General features: G+C 42.9%; 1 protein-coding gene across 6 annotated transcripts in view; it reads right to left on the bottom strand.

The window, feature by feature from the left end:
- LOC138503901 (mucin-5B-like) overlaps positions 1-19,357 on the bottom strand; it is a 456,236-nt gene that overhangs the window by 302,596 nt on the left and 134,283 nt on the right. Inside the window, exon 4 of one of the 6 annotated variants that reach the window (XM_069623984.1) lies at positions 8,469-8,544. The exons of the other annotated variants lie outside the window; for them this stretch is intronic. The gene's annotated coding sequence lies outside the window, so the exon portion shown is untranslated. The remainder of the gene's footprint in view (positions 1-8,468; positions 8,545-19,357) is intronic. 6 annotated transcript variants of the gene reach the window in all.

Below are 19,357 nucleotides of genomic sequence, written 5' to 3'. Positions count from 1 at the left end.
GTGACGGGCAGTGGGCCACCACCTGAGGAGGAAGACCTCACTTCGCATGAGTCAGTTGCTGCAGAGTTCATACCAGCAGGAATGGTTGTAGGAGAGATGCTGGACTTTGATGCCCCATCCAGTGAGTGTTGGTGTGTGTTTTTCCAGGCCATGTGTGGTTTGCTTGTGTGATGTGTTGTGCTTGACTGCCACTACATGTCATGTGTACATGGTTCTCATGTGCAAGTCATGCAATGCTTCACTGATGAGTGCCTGCTGTGCAGGATAGTGGACATGTAGAGCAGATGGGGACTGTCCTCATCACACACTTGCACCCTACTCACATGCTAGTCACCCGGCTGCCCCTCCGGTCCATGTTCCAGCTCACTGGACCTTCTGCATGTAGCCTGGGGTGTCTTTCCTCTCAGAACTGGGACTATGTCATTGCATGACTGACGTGCATGTGTCTTCGGCCTGCATGCTGGTACTCCACGTAGGCATGCTCCCTTGCCCCTCCCCCCCTGCACCACCATTTCACCATGGCACTTGTGTGCATCATGTTGGCGTTCTGCAATGGGCTGTTCAAGACTCCGGTGTACATGCAAACTTCCACCAGCTAACCTGCCCGACACATGCAGTTGGGTACATCCTCTGCCCTTCATGCAGGGTTTCTCACTTGGACTATGCAGATGACAGATGCTCCGCAGGGACATGAGTGCCCATTCATGCTCCATGTGCATTCCATGCATGCCTCTATGTGTCCTTGACCGGATTATCATAGTAGTACGTGTCCAGGCTGACCTACATATCATGGCATTTGATCAACAATTCAATGCCCATTCTGGCTCAGGCCAGCATCACACACAGGTTTAGGGTGTCACAGTTTGTGTGGGGCACAGGCCTCACCCTGTTTCTGGCCCACTGACTCTGTTCAACTGGTGTAGTGGCTTCTGCACCCATGGGTGTACTACTGAGGGTTCATCATGTGTCCTGCTTACTGTCCCATCATCATCTGCTGTTTAGTGAGTTAACTCTGATGATGCAATTGACGCTAGTCAACACTGTCTGGCAATACACAGATCTCTGGTCCCCCTTTCGCTGCCATGCAATGCCTCCCTGCATTTTCACTTCGGTGGGTGGGGGGGTTGCCTGTAACCATGCAACCAATTACATGCACATTGCATGTGATGCCTGAAATTGCCCTTGCACTGGCCACACGTTTATTTGAAGACTTCATAATTTACTTGTTCATGTAGATAGTGGGGCACGTACACATGTTCTGCATTGCATCAACCCACTCCTGAGCCGGGTTACACCCTTCTACATGACTACTCACTGATGCTATGTCAAAGTCACCTGGCATGGATGGATTGTTTTTCATCCCTTCTCTGCCATGTATGCGACGGGCACTGGTGCATCCTGTGGCACATATACTCATTGTTAGGACTACCCAGTTGTTGTTTAGATTAGTTTATTGGTCAATTTGCGGCCTATACCAACTCGCATAGGGCACTGATTGGATGTAGCTGGCCAATCGGGTTGTGATGACTGTGGAACATCCTTCACGTGTATATGTGTGCACTTCCACATACATCTAAGCACGCAACGTTATAGCCGCTTGCTTTGGTGTATTGGATGCTGGTCATGTTCACAATACAGGTGTATGGGAAAATGTGTGTTTTTGAACGCTTCCACATGTACATATGCAAGCAGCTTCAATGTTGTGTGGTGCAACATTGCGATTATTCACTTATGTGTTTGTGAAAGTGTCCATTTACACATGTGTCTTCCGCAGCTTTATTGTTGACTGACTAATATGTAGTTGATAGATGTTTATGCTAGTGAGATTTTGGCATTGCGCACGTTATGCGGAACTGGCATGATCCTGAAAGTTCACTGTTGTGCAGTATGTGTACCCCCAAGCCCACTTACCTACTATGTTAGGTCCTGGGTCTGTACTTCCACAGGGAATGATGTAACAGGGCAAATTCATAGCCCAATGTGGACAATCAGGCCCTGAGGGGTGTTGTGGAGGATTCATGTCCTGCAGTTCGGACGGTACAGGGCGTTATGGTCCCTCATGCCTTGTTGCTGGGCCTTGCTTTGCTTGTGACATTCACTATTTCTACATGGGCCATGTCACCTGGTACGGGGCGAGCTGCAGATGGATGTAGCTATATTGATGATGATGCCTCATTGATGCTTGGTACATGCATGTTACCTGTGTCATTGTGTGTTTGGATTCACTTGCAGCAGTGCTCATGTTGCAGTTCAGGCATGGTTATGGTGTATTGCATTTCTTAGTTGAAATCTGTCTTTTCTTCCTGTGACATGTGCCTGACAGAGGTGGTTTCTGATGGAGTTCATATAGTACATTTTTTAATAGTGTAGGTTTTGCTATTTACACACATCCATTTCTGCTTTTGGGATGTGTTTGCATATCAAGTCCACTGGATGCATGCCAGGTTCTCATTTGTGTGTGACATGTCTGCTTCATGTGTTGGATGTCTGTGTGATGTCTATGTGTGTGTGTGTTATTTGCTTCTGACATCTGTTCTAATGTTATTTTTTCTCCACTTTTCAGATGATGACGCAATGGAGCAAGCGGATGGTGTTGTCATGCCAGACACAGGTTTGCTATCACACCAGCAACCAAGCACAAGTAGGGGTCGTGGGGTGGTAGAGCACGAGACCCCACATGTGTGACAGACCATCTTGTCTGTGGCTGGCAATGAGTCAAGCCCGGATGATCACTCTGACGACCATGTCGAGTTGGATGTGCATTGGGTTCATTTGTCAGGGGTGAGTGATTCTGATGTGGACGCTCCTTTGTCCGTGACATCTGCACTGAGGGGCCAGACGGTGGTGGGACCTCCACCTGTGGTGGATCGGGACGCAGGGTCACCCTCCACACCAGTTGTTGATGTGCCTGGGGCATCACGTCGATAGGGGAATGTAGTCCTGCAGCCGCGGGTGGTGCCAACTCAACAAGGATGTGGCTCCTTGGGCCCTGCAGGTGTCAAGCCCAGCAACGCGGTGGCCGCGCACCACTGGAGTATACTGAGCGGGAGCAAGCCATGGTTGCCAATTCAGAACACCAGGGGGCAGCAATTGATAACATCGCTGAGAGCATGGAGCGTGTGGCCCAATCCATGCTACCCCCTGCTAGCCAGGTGGAACTCCAGCAGCGGGCGGCACAGTCCACGGCCCGCTCGCTGAGGCTGGGCATGGCGGCCTCAGACAGGGCACGCCGGGCTGAAATGGTGTCTTTGCATCAAGCAATTGCTGCTCACGCACAGGCACACATGGATGCCATGAGGGTTGAGTATGATTCCCTCAGTTCTACTCTGGGTGTGCTCATGTTGTCCCAGAGGAAGCGGTCAGAGGAGAGGTTGGAGCAGCTAGAGAGTACCATCTCGGCTGAGCTTCGTGCTTGCCGGGAGGTATACCAGTTGTCCAGCCGGGCCACGCAGGAAGAACTCTGTGTTACACGTGCTACCTTGCAAGAGGAAGCACGCGTATCACGCAAGGTTCTACATGCTGACCTACGTTTCATCGCCGCACAGAACCAGGCTCACCCATCCCGCAGACTTGCTGCCGACGAGGGGCAAGCTGCGCCTAGGCGTGGTCAGGGTACTGTGCCACGTCAACCTTTTCAGGAAGAGGGTGATGAGGACGACAAGATATTTCCCACACAGGTCAGGCTGTGCAGGCGTTGAGCCCAAGGAAGTTTTTTTTTGTCTCAACATCATCGCATGTGGGTGTTGAGGTGCACCCTGTACCTCCCCCCTCCTGAATGCCTCCCCCAGGTCGTATGTGGCCATTTTTGATTTTTCTTCTTAGTTTAGTTAGTTAATATGGTTTTTGATAGTTAGTTTAATTAGATAATGTAGGTTTTTTATAGTTAGTTTAATTAGTTAATATAGTTTAAAATTGCTTGTCTGTTGTGCATTCATGTGACTGTCATGGGTTGAGCCAGGATAGTTTGCATAGAGAGAGGTGATGATTCCCTTTGAATCGCATACAACCTGCACGTTGATGGAATGCCAGTGCTTGCGGTTTCGATAGATGTGCTCAGTGGCCCTAGGTGGACGTAGGGCCACATGGGTGCAATCTATGGCACCAAGCTCTTTGGGGAATTGTGCCACCCTGTAGAAGTCCTGGACCACGGCCTGCCTTTCTGCGGGTGTTCTGTGCATGTATATGTACCTGCGGACTGAGGGGCACGCAGTCATGATTGCCACCACCTGGTGTAGGCAGCGTGACTGCGTGGGCTGTGAGACCCCCCCCACTATGGCAGTTGTCCGGTGAAAAGCCCCAGTGGCCAAAAAATGCAGGACATTGAGCACCTTCTGCAAGGGGCTCAATGCTTGGGAGCACAGGGTGGATGATGTAAGTTCATCTTCCCACTCACTGACCAGGTCTAGGATGATATGAGGTGGGACCTATACCTGCTATAGACCTGGTCGTCAGGCATCCCAAAAAGGCTAGTTCGTGGCAAATAAATGCAGGGTCTGGCTATTCTCCTCCTCCTGCAGTGTCCCGCGATCAGTGCTGCGACAAATGGGGCATTCATCATAGCTGTATATACGTATTTGTTGTTGCGCACACTTTTATACTGTACGCAGGGACGCTTCCGCCTGCCTTCATGTGGCGGACGTGTTGATGCCTGTGCGCGTCTTTTAGCGTGCGCGGGTTTCCCGTATTCGATTCCATGAATACGTGTTGTTCGCGTGCGTGTGGGCGTTCCATGTATTTCCCTGCAGTACTTACCCAGTTACGCCTTCTTTTTCACGCGTTGTTCCCCATTCCGCGTGTTACGCCCCTGTGTTCCACCCCTTTTTGGTGTGTGCGCCGAAGAGTCCATGTTTTGTAATGTTTTCAATTTAGTTTTGTCTTTTACTTTCACATAGTGATTGAGAAATTGTTGGAAAGATTTAAAGGATTGTTGGCATACAATACACAATGTGTTGCATGTACATTTGTACTGGACGGTTTGTTTGGGCGAAAGGAACATCTGGATTAAAGTTTGTTGGATATGTTTTTTCTAGAAGGGGTTCTTTTGCCATAATGGTGTCATCTACCATTTCATACCCTTGGCCATCACTGTCTATGGCAATTGTTTTTTTTTGTTCTTGTTTATAAGCCTCTTTATTTAGATATGGTTCTGTGAACCTTTCACCTTCACAGATGTTTGAAAAGGTATCTATGTTGACTTTGCGCATGTTTAGAAGTACTTTTTGTAATGTATTTATTAATTTAGTAAGTGGTTTCATTTTGTTTCAATTCAATATAAAGAATTATCTCTTTAGTAGAAATGCGCTGTCAATTAGAGCTTTGAGGTTTAATCTCTTGCAATAGATTTTAAGGGTAAATCGTGACTTTTCCACTTTTTTTAGAAGATTGTGAAGAACTCTAAGGTGGACATTTTTGTGTAACATTCTTTATTGGATTGCTTTACAGTGGCTATGTTAACACTGGTTGATATAGTGTTAGGTTCATTAGCAGGTCTGCTTTTCTTTGTACATCTTTTTTTAAATTTACATTTATTCGTGGCGGCTTTAGTTTTGTTGAGTGAGGTTACAAGCTCTTTTGTTTTAATGTGGTCTATACACTGTTTTAGAGGTGTATGACTGCATGGCTTGCTTTGATTCTTATCTGCTCAATATTGTCTTTATTTTCTATGGAGTTGCTTTTTAGTAGGCATTTTGGTGTGTCTGTTGGGAAAAGAGAAAGTTTGGGGTTGAAAGTTGTGGAATGTTTATGCATGTATTGCGAATGGGTGTGCAGGTGTGATTGTAGAGATTAATACAGTGCTGTTTGATTGTGAAGTGGTATAATAGGTGTGGTTGGAAAGGTTGTGAGAGTAAGAGTCTGTAGAGGTGTGATGGCGTTGGTTTAGTGAGTAAATTTCATGCTATAGAGTCCGAGGAAAGAAGTGGGTTAAATTCCTCCCATTTTGTGAGAATATGGTTCACTTGAAACATCCGGACATGATTGTTCTTCAGTGTGGAGGCAACAGATTGGGCTACGTTACCATAATTTCATTACAGTTTGCAATGAAGGATACATTTGAAAAGTTGGTGGAACTGTTTCCAAATGTATTTATTTTTTCTCGGATAGCTCAGAGAAAAATGTGTATGCTTTCAAATTTATTGTGTAAACAAATGGAAAAAAGCAAAGTGCAATGTGAATAATGCTGTATGTGCTTTTTTGTGAGATGTTGGCATAACATCTTTTCACAATGAAAATATTAAATTTGATATTGTCCACATTTTTTCGAACAGATGGAGTTCATCTGATGGATGTGGGCAATCAGATATTTCTGGAAAATGTTCAAAATGCATTGAAGCAGTTTCTGTAAACACATACACTATGGATTCAAGTATTCTTTATAAGTTACATTAAACAAAAATGCAAAATAGACAAAAAAATAAGAAGCACTTTCTGTGAATGTTACAAAAAATATTTATGTTCTGTAGAATTTGTTTTATAACACAAAATAATCTAAAACAATACATACAATTCAAAAAGAGATAAAAAAGTTGTTTTAAGAGCCACCGTTTTTGCGTGAAAAAGAATTAAAATGGTTTTCATTCCCCCACCCCATGCCTGGAATGTTCCAGATGTCCCCTGGCTACTGTGCTGTCCATGGACTATTCAGGCTGCAAAGGGGCCCGTGTTTTATTTTTCAGCTCTATCTTTTAACTGTGAACGGTGGCTCCTAAAGGGACCATTTTTCTGTGTTTTTTGATTTTGTATTTTTTTTTATCAAGGGAGGCAAGGTAAGGTGGGGCGAGGGAAGGATGGGGCACCAACTAGAGAGATGGAGGAGCAGGTGGACAGGAGAACATTGGGCAGGCCTTACATTTAAAGTGGGGGTCAGTGTTTCTCATGCTCGTTGACTGCTAAATTGAAAGCACTACGAAATTGCTCCCCCTTACATATTGGTGCTTCGCAGTACAAACATAATACTGTGACCCTCAAAAAAGGTAAAGGTCAGCAGTGTTTTGTATGGCATGCAAGGCAGCGGTGGGATCCTCTGACCCACAGGAGTACCCTGTGGGGTAACTGGAGTGGTCGAGGAAGATGGAGTAGAGGATGATAACCTACTTCTCCCTGAAAAACAGCCTTTCTAAAACCACTGCGTGGAGGTGGCCCGTAGGAGTACAGCCCAGATTTTCCATGACTGTGTGTAACCTTGACTGCCCGTGCCTTTGGTATACCCCAAATGGTGGTGAAAAACTGTCACACCCATGACTCACTATGGGTACTGGAGATAAGCTCTTCCTCTACCTCATCCTCCTTTTCCTCTTGATCCTCATCTGTAGCTCTGCGCCTGTTACACTGTCCAGGCCCTCCAGATGGTGGTAGGGGTGGTGGCTGGGGAGGAGGAATGGGCATAGCAGATGTCATTGATGGAGGATTAAAGATTTGCCAACGCGATCTCCACAGCAGGTGTCCCTCTTGGTGCTATCTCCTGGATAGCCAGATTGAGAATGAAGAAAATTAATGGTTGGGTCCCGTTAGAGGAGCCATCTGTGGACCGCGTGACTGTCCATGGACAACCAAGTCAGAAATAGACCTTGAAAAGTTGTAAAAGGTTGCCAGATCAACCATGAATGGGTCTAGGAGCTATCGAAGGGTAAATCTTTAACTTGAGCAACGCTAGATTGGTGGAACATTCAGTTTTAAACTGTCCGCGTAATACAAACATTGTTCATAGGCAGGCTGTCATGCTGCACAGGTGCAGTCACATGACGACGTGTGTAGAGGTCCCCGGCACTGATGTGTGTCTGGAGACACCCATGAAGAGGGAGATGCAGGGTGCATGTGCGTAAGTTTCTGTGGAACTGGTGTTCTGTCCCCAGACTAATTAAAAGTGCGTCATGTGAAACGTACATGTTCGGACACCGCACGTGTCTGGGGGCACTTCCATTTTGAGTGCGTCCAACCCTGGACAGTCATGGTGTCTGCGTACTATTAATTAGGGTTTGAAAAAAATGACAGAACAATATACAAGATATTTATAGTATAAAAAATAAATGTATTTAAGAAAGGGATGGGGTATGGGAATGGGAAACATACATGGGAGAATTCAGAATTTCTGAACAATAATGATCAGGGGAGGAAGGGAGTGAGGTTTCATCAAAGCGTCTTTCATTTAAATTTTGGGATGATTGCTGGGGATAAGGGGGACAGGTGCAAGAAGGAGAGTGATAATGAACATCTTTAATCACATGATTTTTGACATAATTTAAACGTTCCTTAAAGTCATTACTGATTTGATCCTATTTTGCAGACATCATGATGTCATTATGTACAGTTGGGTATAGGGTTTCTCTTTGTGATTTATGGGATTCTGAATAAATAAATTGGGGTGTTGTTTCTTCGTGAAAACTATGTACTATAAGAAAAGAAAAAATTGTATTTTAGGTAGGTCTGTAAAAATTGCATTATTTATTTATAGTAAAAGATGTATTGCATACCATTACAGATGTTTCATCACTCGTTTCTTCTTTTGGGAAGTTTTCTTCCAACCACTCAAGTGTGTTTGCCATTTCTCTGAAAATAAAAAAAGAGTGTGTTTTGCTTGTAAGAAATGTTTATATAATGAATGGTAATAATAGAGAAATTAATGCATTGTACTTACTATTTAGTAAGAGCTTGTTTTTGAATAAGCGCCTGGTGTATGTGAGTCTGTATGCAGGATTGTACTGAGGTGATAATATGAGGATATGAAGGGTACAGTTATGGTTTGTGCTTGGTGCATTCCATTATGTTGTGTGCTAAATGAAAAAAATATTTGTACATTTTCAAATGATGATTTTGTAGAAAAAGGTATATTTATGTGTAGTAAATATAAGTAATGTTGTTTTATGTATTTGTTGGTTGGTGGGTAGAACATTTTCTGTTGTCCCCTGTGCTTCTGGGCTTTGTGAATGCTACCTTCTGTCTGTGGACTATAACACTGTCCGTGGAATCTGGAGCTGCTACGTTGGGGGTGAGTATAACATAATGCACTTGTAGCAAATTAAGGGTTAACTGGTAAAAACCTATGAAATTCAGATAAAAAACTTTGTTAAAGGTATGTTATGGTTACAAGTAAAACAGAACCCCCCAGAAATTCACAAGTTATGGTAAGCTAAGCAACCATAACTCGTGCCACCACTGTGCACTGCTTACACTAACACCAATGGACATCAAAGATGACATCCCAAATGTCGTTGATGTCATCACTGATGACATCAAATATCTAGGCCACTTGTTTTTCTACACTAACATAGCTAGGCCTGGTGGTTTTGTTAATTGACAGTCAGAATATGTACATTCAAAAGGTACTATATATCTAGACATTGGGCCTCATTAGAAGTGTAGCGGTCGGGAATTAATGGTGCTGGTCGCACCGTACCTGCACCCTTTACGAACCACTACACTACAACTCTGCCTTCCTTGGCCATTGCTCCTGGCATGTCTGACCTGCTGGGTGCAACAGATCCGGTAGGCAGATTTGTCCAGGAAGCACTGACACCCTTAGCAAACGCCAGTGCGTCCGCCTCCCCATTCCCATGGAGTCACATGGGATTCCATGGCAATTTGGGTTTACACTTTCCGCCTCCTGATATCCCGGGCCGCCGGCACTTGTAATGTCCCGGTGGCCCCGGGATCTCAGGTGTCAAAAACAGTGCTACGAGTCTGGCGGCAACCGGTGGGTTAGAGCCTGACTTGTAATAAGGCCCATTAACCTTGTTGTATTTTCTTAAAGTAGTTTGCTTAGTGTCTCAGCTGATGGTGCATATACACAGGGCAATAACACACAATTCATTTGTATACATAAATATCAATTTTAATGTTATTGACATTTTCTGGTGATGTTGTTTCTTTCTTTATTACTTTTAGTTCCCTGTATGTGCCTCTGATTTGTATGCATTGTGACTCTTTATATGTAGTGTTTGTACTTACAGATGTGTGTAGCAAGTCTTGAATTGTTAGATATTTTTCCCGTGTTTATAATTACTCAAAACTTTGATAAGGTAGACTTCATTATTTTACTATGCAAAATGACCATATTAAAAATGTTGTACTTCTGTAGTGTATGCTGCAGACATTGCCTATGTGTATTTACAATTATGTTTGTGTATTAACACTCCAATATAATATTTCATTAGATGAGTACATTCTTTAATACATACAGTACTTTATGAAAGTTCTCCTAATCACCTCTGACATCTTCCTACCAACATTGAAAACACAACCCGTTGTAGGGATTTATCAGCAAAATGACTGTCATATGTGATGTCATCAGTGATGTCCTGGGTGTTAGTGTTAGCAGTGCACTGTGGAGGCACGAGTTATGGCTTCTTAGCTTACCGTAACTGGTTAATGTCCGGGGGTTTTCGGTTTTTCATGGAAGTTCATAGGTTTTTATTAGTGCAACCTAAACATAATGTATCTTTAACAAAGTTTTTGCACTGAATTGCATAGGTTTTTATTTAGTGCAACTTAACCATAACGTCCCTTTTTTCAGTGAATTTCATACCAGTGCACGCTAATTTCCTACAACTTGCTAATATCATACTTACCCCAATATAGCAGCATTATCTGTCCAATTTACTAAGTTCCACCTTTAAACTCTGCCATTCCCCACCTTCTAGCATCATTTTTATCATTTCTATGCACTTTTTGCAATTTTTGCCATTGTTTTTGTGTTCATCGACGTTCGTGAATGTCTGACGATATTGCTGACTTTCGGGACAGTGTCACCTGACCACACGCTCATGCGTGGCATGATGACCTGTCCGCTAATGCATCCGCATTTCGCGAACGGGTCCGTGCTTCTCAAAACAGTTCGGAGCTGCATTTTCCAGCTCATCTAGGAACTTTGAAGCTCAAAATGTACCTTTGCACAGCTCCTACACCTATTCTTATATATTATCCATCAACAATCTAGCACACAGCACATACATTGAAGAATATTAGCAAAACTGCTATTTATCTTACAAATGGCATCAGATATTGCCATCCCTCCTCCCCAAGAGCCATCACCACCACCATCACCAGCAGCTGGAGGACTTTCACAACACAAAAAGCACAGTACTTCAAGAGAAAATGAAGAGAATCAAGAAGATGAGGTAAAGGAAGTGCCTATTTCTAGCACCCAGAGAGAATCATGGATGTGGCACTTCTTTACCACTGTTGGGAATGTACCAAAGGCTAAAGCTGCGAAAGTGAAATGCACTGAGAGCAATGTTGTACTCACTCGCAGACTACCTGGACAGTACTCCTACGGGATCACCTCCAGGCGCCACCACCCCAAATCCAACCACCACAATGCTCTAAGAAATGTTGTTCCTTTCATGCCAAGTAGTAGGCTGTCTTCCTCCACCTAATATTCCTCAACCAATACTGTAACCACACAGCCTATTTCTGTGGGACACAAAATCCCACCAGCTACATTGCAACCAATAAAAGAGGCTGTTGATCCATTTCTTTCGAAGACAACAGTACTCTGTGTATACTGCAAAACACCACTCTGCAGGGGGGAACAATTTCAAAGTGCTTTTGAAGCTGTAATCAAGCAGCATGAGAAACACTTTTCTGTCCAAAATACTTTTCTCTAGCATACAATAATGACCATAATCGATGGACCTTTATGACTATCTGAAGTCTCCACAGTCCCCTTTCCAGGCCATGAATCATTAAAAGACCCGGAAGGCACGTGCACACCATTGCACAGGCAGTCCTTCTACCCTTTTATATTTGTAACACTCTGTCAATGCCTGCTTTCAAATAGTCACACATCCATCCACCAATCACTTCCAAAAATTGACATATAACCCTATGACCATATTAAGCGTCCACACACTAACTGTCACTTAAAAATCTTCTACAAATCATTTTTATCTGCATTTCCCTTACTTGCACAAATACATTGTAAACAGTGCTCCTATAAATGCACATATGGATTGCACAGTGAGAGAAGTGCATACATTGAAGGGCAAGTGCTCATGAGAACCCAGGAGTGAAATACCAAGGGATGCCAAGGCGGGATGCCAGTGGCTAACTACTGGAGCAGAGGAGTCCCAAGGGTGAGAAGAATCTTAACCATAACATCCCTTTAACAACATTTGTTCTGTCAATTTAATAGGTTTTTATAAGTAAAAATGTTTCATGGTGTTACATCACTGTATATAAGTTACTCATAATTCCTATTTTCATATATATGAAAGAACTATAAACCTCCTTTAGGAAACATATTTTTTGCAACACATACGTATGTCTGTGATTATCAGCAGCGCATGATGGGGATGCAAATCATTGTTCAATAGCCTACGGCATAAGGCTCAACCATGACCCAGGGCCATCCAAACCACTGTTATCATTCAATGCACCTACCCTGCATCCTAGCTCTGTGTCCAGTACACCCTAATAATGTAACCAATGGCCAGTGCTCATGGCTTGCAGCCATGGCCAGTCTCCAAGTGCAAAGGGCATGGGCCATGGCCATGCTGCATTCCCCAATAAGCAAATCAGAGTACACATTTGCGTTTGCCGAGGGCCAGGCCCACTCCCAGACACCAAATGTACTAGTTTTTCTACTCACATTCTTACACTTTGGAAAAATAAAACACAAGGCATATTTCCCAAAACATGCTTTCAGGTACTTGCTAATGCTCGTCCTGCAAGTGTGTTGTAATCTAGTCCACCACTTAAGGCTGTAACCGCAAATAGAGATTTTGTTTTTCCATTCAAACCAAGCGCTTTGGCCTTGCCGCACGTTACAATAAGCACATTACAGTACACATTTCTCCTTGCTGATGGCCAGGCCCATTGCCCAGACACTGTGTTGTGTACTTACATGTTCACACTTTCAAAAAAATAAAACACAGGACATATTTGCAAAACCATGCTTTGAAGTTCTTGCTGACCTTCCTCATGCATATTTGCTGCATAATCCCATCCAGAAGTTCAACCGGTACCCACGAGCAGATTTTTTTTCCCCATTCAAACCTATCCCAATTTCAAAAAACGTTATGAGATAGCTGGACCCTTGGTGGCCATGCCCACTTTAACCCCATTGCTGGTCCGTCATGGTCATGGCCCATAGCCAGATTGTCCGGGTCATGACCCAGACAATCTGGCCACTACCCATGGCCACAGGCTATGCCTCAGTCACCAAAGGTATATCACTATTTGTTGTGCCTACATTATGACACATTTACAAAAAATAAAACACAGACACATTTGAAAAACTATTCTGGTCCTTGCCAATACTCCTTGCACAAGCTTGCTGCAAATCCGCTCATATTTTATTTTGTGAAAAGTGTCAAAATGTACGTACATAAGATAGTCAGCCCCCACTTCACAAAATCCAATCAGACTTTGCACAAACATTCAAGGTTGGGTCTATAATTTTTCTGAACACTTTTGGCCACATTCATCAAACTACAACAAAGTTATAAGCCATCTAAAAATGTTGAGACACTGCTATAATGTTGCCCCCTCTTGAGAAAATCCACCAGACTTTGCAAAAATATTCATATCTAGGTTTTAAATCTTTTTTCAAACTTTTGTGCAAATTCGTCAAATGGCACCACATGTATAAGCTTTTAAAATATTTTGGGGCCTCCTTCTAATTCTGTTCCTTCTTCACAAAACAGCACCATACTTTGCAGAACCATTCAGAGTCAGGTCTAGAATGACATTTCTAAATCTCATGCAGTTTCATTGTGTGGCGCCAAAGTTATAGGCCATCCAAAAACTGCTTGTCATCAACCCTGTAATGCAGAAATAGGCATAGATGTCACTGAACACCTCAGATGTTTATGAACAGTACAGAACTGCCAAAGAACTAACAAAGGACTGGGTTTTTTTGTTTGGAGAGGCCTAGGACAGTGCCCAATGGAACTCGTACTGTCAACAGAAAAAGAGTTCTAGCTCCTCTCGTGACCTCACCCTTAGGGATCCAAAAAGAACTGTTCGGATACCTGACGACCTGCCCTCCTTAGTTGCAACAAATTACACTTACAACCATCATTGAAAAAATATATATATATTGCTATGCTTTATTACAAAATTCATTACATATTAAAAGATTTTTAAAAACAGCATATCAACTACAATAATTCTAATCTGTGGAGCAACAGAGAAACACTTAAATGTAAATGAAAAATAGAAAATGAGTCAAGAAAGAAAACAGAAACCCTAAGGTAGAACTAAAGGAGTTCTGTGTCAACGTGAAAAAAAGTACCTGCACCTTTAGTAAGCAAGAAAACAGAAGCACAATTAATATAAACAATGTTACTCTTTTGTGGTTGTTATTAACACTCCAATCAAAGACATCCAATTGCATACTAAACAACACATAAAACATAAAAAATATGAAACATTAGCATCTTAGGTCAAACCACAAATCTGATGTCTAATTATGAATCTCTTAAATTGATGATGAGATCCTATTATTAATTCTGAGTATGCAGCAGCTCTTAATGCCTTGTTGAAATCATGACATCTTTCTCACAGCCAAAGAAACCCGACATGTTTCATTCCCATAGTTCCTCAAAAGGGTTGTTAAAGGGAAATTCTTCAGGGGGGATGTACTGTAAACAACAATCGGAATTGTAATTACTGAGATAAATCACAGTGTTGACAGTGTGACTTGATGCAAGGAAGAGGGGGCAGCTCTTTGAAGGCGGCTCTTATCACTGTGTAGTGCCAACCTAAACACAAACGGGGAGGAAGAAAAAGAGACAACCGGACAAATCAGTTGAATGTACCCAGTACAAACCCTAATTAAAGTGGTTCATAGGCCTTTTAGAATATAAACAATTTTGAAGGCTTACCTCACTGCCAACTTATTAATAGTAGCAGGGGTAACAGGAGAGTCTTCGTGTGCAGAAATTCTGCTCTCTACAAAAAAGTGGAAATGCAACGCCTCGTCAATGATGTAACCGAGACAACTACATACATCTAATAAAAAACAAGTGGTATCAAAAAGAGATCACAGCACTCTATCAATCTCTAGGCAAGTGGCAGAAAAAACCTTTTCTTCTCATGTTGACATATATCGCACACTATCAATCACGTGTGCCCTTATATGTCGCACAAGCTAGAAATATGCAAGTGTTATAAAATGCTGCACATAATAGAAACCCTACATTTATTAAATCTTCTGTGTGCATAACCGCAACTCTACTGTATAGAAAAAAGCTGATTCAGTCTCATATCATTATCGTAATGATAACTGACCTTAGGCTTGAGGCTTTGTAATATAGATGGCAGCAAGAAATTGGGAATCTCCATGTAACCGGAAACGTTTTAGAAAAGACTCGGCTTCAAATGCTTTCGCAACGTTAGCCTTTCAAGGCACTTCACTGTGCCTGTAAACAAATGAGAATGAAAGCTTCACTACTAATGCGAGCAGGAGCCGCCGGTGAGCGGGTTAACAATCTAAATATAAACAACGTTGATGAACGGCAACACGCGCTCGTGAAAGTTCCTTCTGAACTTACCTTGCTATGTCTAAACTCTGCGTAGGTTCACACTGGGCGGTCTCCTCTCTAGCATCCTCCTGCACCGAAAATGTGTCCTCACTGAGCATTGCAACGCTACTAAATGCAAACGTAGCTGCATGCTAAATGGACATAGAAAAAGAAGATGGTGGAGAAGGCAAGGTATGTGTAGAAACAATGGGGGCCATTTTGAAAAAGAACGTGTTACTACATTGCCATACTAACCACCTTATGTGTTAAAGTCTTGGCAACCTAACTTAGTAACACTCAAACTACCTGTTTGTTGGATAGCAATGCTCTTATCTAAACAGTTGATTGCCTATTGTGTATTATACTGTCCTCGCGAGATATTAATTCAATATTCGTCATAGCAGGATGGTGCTTTGGCATACAACTCAGCGCGACTAGGACTGTTGGATTTAATCAACCAGTATGCACTATACTGTAGATTAAAATGAATGGTACTAGAATTACAGCAGGATTTTACTCGATTGGCTGCTCAGATCTAACTCACACATTGGTCCAGTCAATCTGTTCATTGAGACCTGTCTCTACTGAGTTGCAGAGAAAAATTAATCTTTGTTCTTTCTCTAACAGTCTCTTCTTGTTCAAAGCTGTGTTTTCTTTCCAATCAACTTGTGTTAGGACGCTCCAAGTTAAAGATTCCGGTGTGTGGTCCATGGCCAAATAATGTCTCACAAGGGGGGCTGTCATGTTCTTATTTCTAATACAGCTTTTGTGTTCCGTGATCCTTGTTTTTATTTTCCTTTCCGTCATGCCAATGTATATTTTCTGGCAAGGACACCAGATCACATAGACTACCATCTGTGAATTACAGTTAGTGAACTGTCTCTGTTGCCATGGTTTCTTTAAGCCCAAATCGACTTCTTTTGTGCGCTTGGTGTTGGAGCAACAACTACAGTGTCCGCATTGTGTGTGTCCAATGGGTTTAGGCATCCCCCAGGACTCTGTAAGAGTCGTCTGGGGTGGCCGTATCGAAATGTCATTTCTAGTGACCATATCTTTTATGTTCTGGCCTCTCTTAAATGCACATAATGGTCTGGCCACGGGACATTCTCCCGAATCTAAAATATGCAAGTTGCGTTTGATAATAGCATTCACTTTATTTGAAAGTGTATTAAATGTACTCACAAATACTATTTGATCAGTATTTTTCAATTTGTTACGGAATTCTAGAAGAGCTTCTCTGTTGTTATTCTTTGCTCGTTTGTGAGCTCTCTTCACGATCTTGTGGGGATACCCTCTTGACAATAACTTAGAACTTAAATCTGCTGCTTCTCCTTCGAAAATGGTTGTACTAGAACTATTTCTTTTGAGACGAAGAAATTGGCCTACTGGTAAGTTGTTTCTAATGTGGCTGGGGTGGCAGCTATTAAATAGTAGCAGGGAATTCCGATCGGTCGTTTTATGGTAAGGTTTGACTTTGAGTGAGTTGCTGGTGCTATCAACCCATATAGTGATGTCCAAGTAATTGATTTCTACAGTACTTGTAGTAGCTGTAAATTTGAGAAATTGATTTTGCTCGTTCAGCCATACTTTAAATTCATCAAAAGAGGCTATATTACCATCCCAAATGATTAGAATATCGTCTATAAAATGCCTCCAAATCTGTAGATGACCCAAAAACGGATTGGAGGGGTTATAGATGACACTTTTTTCAAAACATTCTACAAACAAGTTAGCTGCAGAAGGGGCTACGGATGATCTCATTGCCGTACCGTGCACTTGTTGGAACAGTTGCTGATTGAAACTAAAATAGTTTTCTTTGAGAGACATAGCAGCCCACCAAAGTATAAAGCTGTTAGGACAATTACCATCCGTTCTTTTAGTAAGGAGTACCTCTTCTAGAACTTCGAGAGTTGTATCCTGAAGAATACAAGAATACAAAGACACTATATCGAGACTGACCAAAATCTGGCGTTTATTATCAAAGGGATAGACTTCGATTAAAGTAACAACTTCGGTGGTGTCCTGTATATAAGAGTACATCTCTAACACGAACGGTTTCAAATACTTATCCGCAAATTTTGAAAGTGGTTCTAGCAATGAACCTGACCCAGACACGATCGGGCAGCCTGGAGGGTTTGTTAATGACTTGTGGATCTTTGGCAAGATATAAAATTTAGGTATAGATGGTTTTTTGGCATTTAGTTATTCAAATTCTTGATGACAGATCCAACCTCTTTCCAGAGCTTTCCTAGTTTTTTCTTCTACAGTACAGAACTGCCCCAGACATCCGGACTGTTCACGGATATCGGAGTTGAAAGAAACACCTGTTTTTTGGGCTTTTTAAGGCCAATTACCATTCCATTCTCATCACTCCTCACCTTCAGAGATTGTTTCATTAGTTTGGCAAATGCAATGTTGTGTTTTTTAATATGTTTTACCGCAACGTTTGCTGACACCGGCAATGTCCAAGAATCCAACATGGCGGGTCGTTTCCAAAAATCTGACATACCTCACACTTTTCACCATCCAATCAGTGGGTGCGTCCAATGTCCGTAGACAACACGCTGCCCTCTGGACCAACTGGAGTCCCACCCACAGAGCAAACAGGGAAGTGAGCCCGCGGAACGAACCCAGGTATCACTATTTTTTTTACCTACTTTTTGCTTATTTTCAAAAAAACTACTGGACGGTTTTATACCAAACCTACAAAAGCACGATTTCGGGACCAAGCCACTGCTCCTGAGGCAAATTTGGTGAAAATCTGTCTAGCGGTTTGGTCTGCAGGCGCGGTCACATTTTTTTTTCCATTGCATCTATGGGAAAAAACACACATTTTGGGACCCCCTATAACTTTGCCCCCCCACCCTGCACAAAACATTGACAACTATCACTGAACCAATCTGACCGGGCCGTATACTTTTCTTGCAAAGTTTCATGAGGTGTCGGCCAGAATGGGCAAAGTTATAAGCCACCCAAAAAGTGCTCTTCCCATGGGTTGAGCAACTTAACCATAATATATATATTACACAGCCTGCAGTAGCGGGCTTGTAGTTATGGTTAAGTTGCTCATCTCATAGAAAGAGCACTTTTGGGAGGCTTATAACTTCGCACCCCATGGATGAATCCTTACCAAACTTTGCAAAAAAGTATTTGGCCCACTCTGAACATTTATGCCAAGTTTGGTGAGGTTTCGTCAAGGGGGGCAAAGTTATAGGGGGGTCCCCAACATTTTTTTTCCATAGACTGAATGGAAACAAACGTTGTTCATGCCTACAGGTAAAACCGCTGCACAGATGTGGCAGGAGAGGCGGCTTGGTCCCGAAAGCATGCTTTTGTAAATTTGGTGAAAATGCGTCCAGTAGTTTTTTTAAAAACAGGCAAAATGTAGGTGCCAAAAAATTAGTGATATCTGGCTCTGCATCGTGGACCCATTTCCCTTTTTGCTCTGTGGATCGGACTCTGATTGGCTGGACGGAAGCGTGATGAGCCTGATATTTTTCTGAAATGCCCGCCATGTTATATCCGTGGATATTCACGGATAGCCCAGTGGCAATCAGGGCTGAAAAACATGTTTTGGAGTATCTGGTGGTGGAAAGAGGGGCTGGGAAGGGTGGGGGAGTGAAAGATGGGTCATATGATATATGTGTTAGGTGGAAGCGTGATGTGTTTGAGGTGTCCGCGGACAGCGTGGCAATTCACGGGTAGGTCCATAGGTGAGCAGCTTATGTGGTGACTGCAGGCAGGAATCATTAGGGTAGGGGAGTGGAATGTACATGATATGAGGATGTTTTTATAGGCTGTATTATGCTGTGGTGTTTGTGGCTAGCTAGTAGCCTCTTGGGTGCATGGCCAGAGCCCATGCACCCAAGAGTCTGCCCACTGGTTGAAATACTGCA

This window comes from Ambystoma mexicanum, chromosome 11 (assembly GCF_040938575.1).
Source record: "Ambystoma mexicanum isolate Mex_15411 chromosome 11, UKY_AmexF1_1, whole genome shotgun sequence".
Lineage (NCBI taxonomy): Eukaryota > Metazoa > Chordata > Amphibia > Caudata > Ambystomatidae > Ambystoma > Ambystoma mexicanum.
The sequence above is the reverse complement of the archived record's forward strand: the minus strand, read 5'-3'. Positions and strand labels throughout refer to the sequence as shown.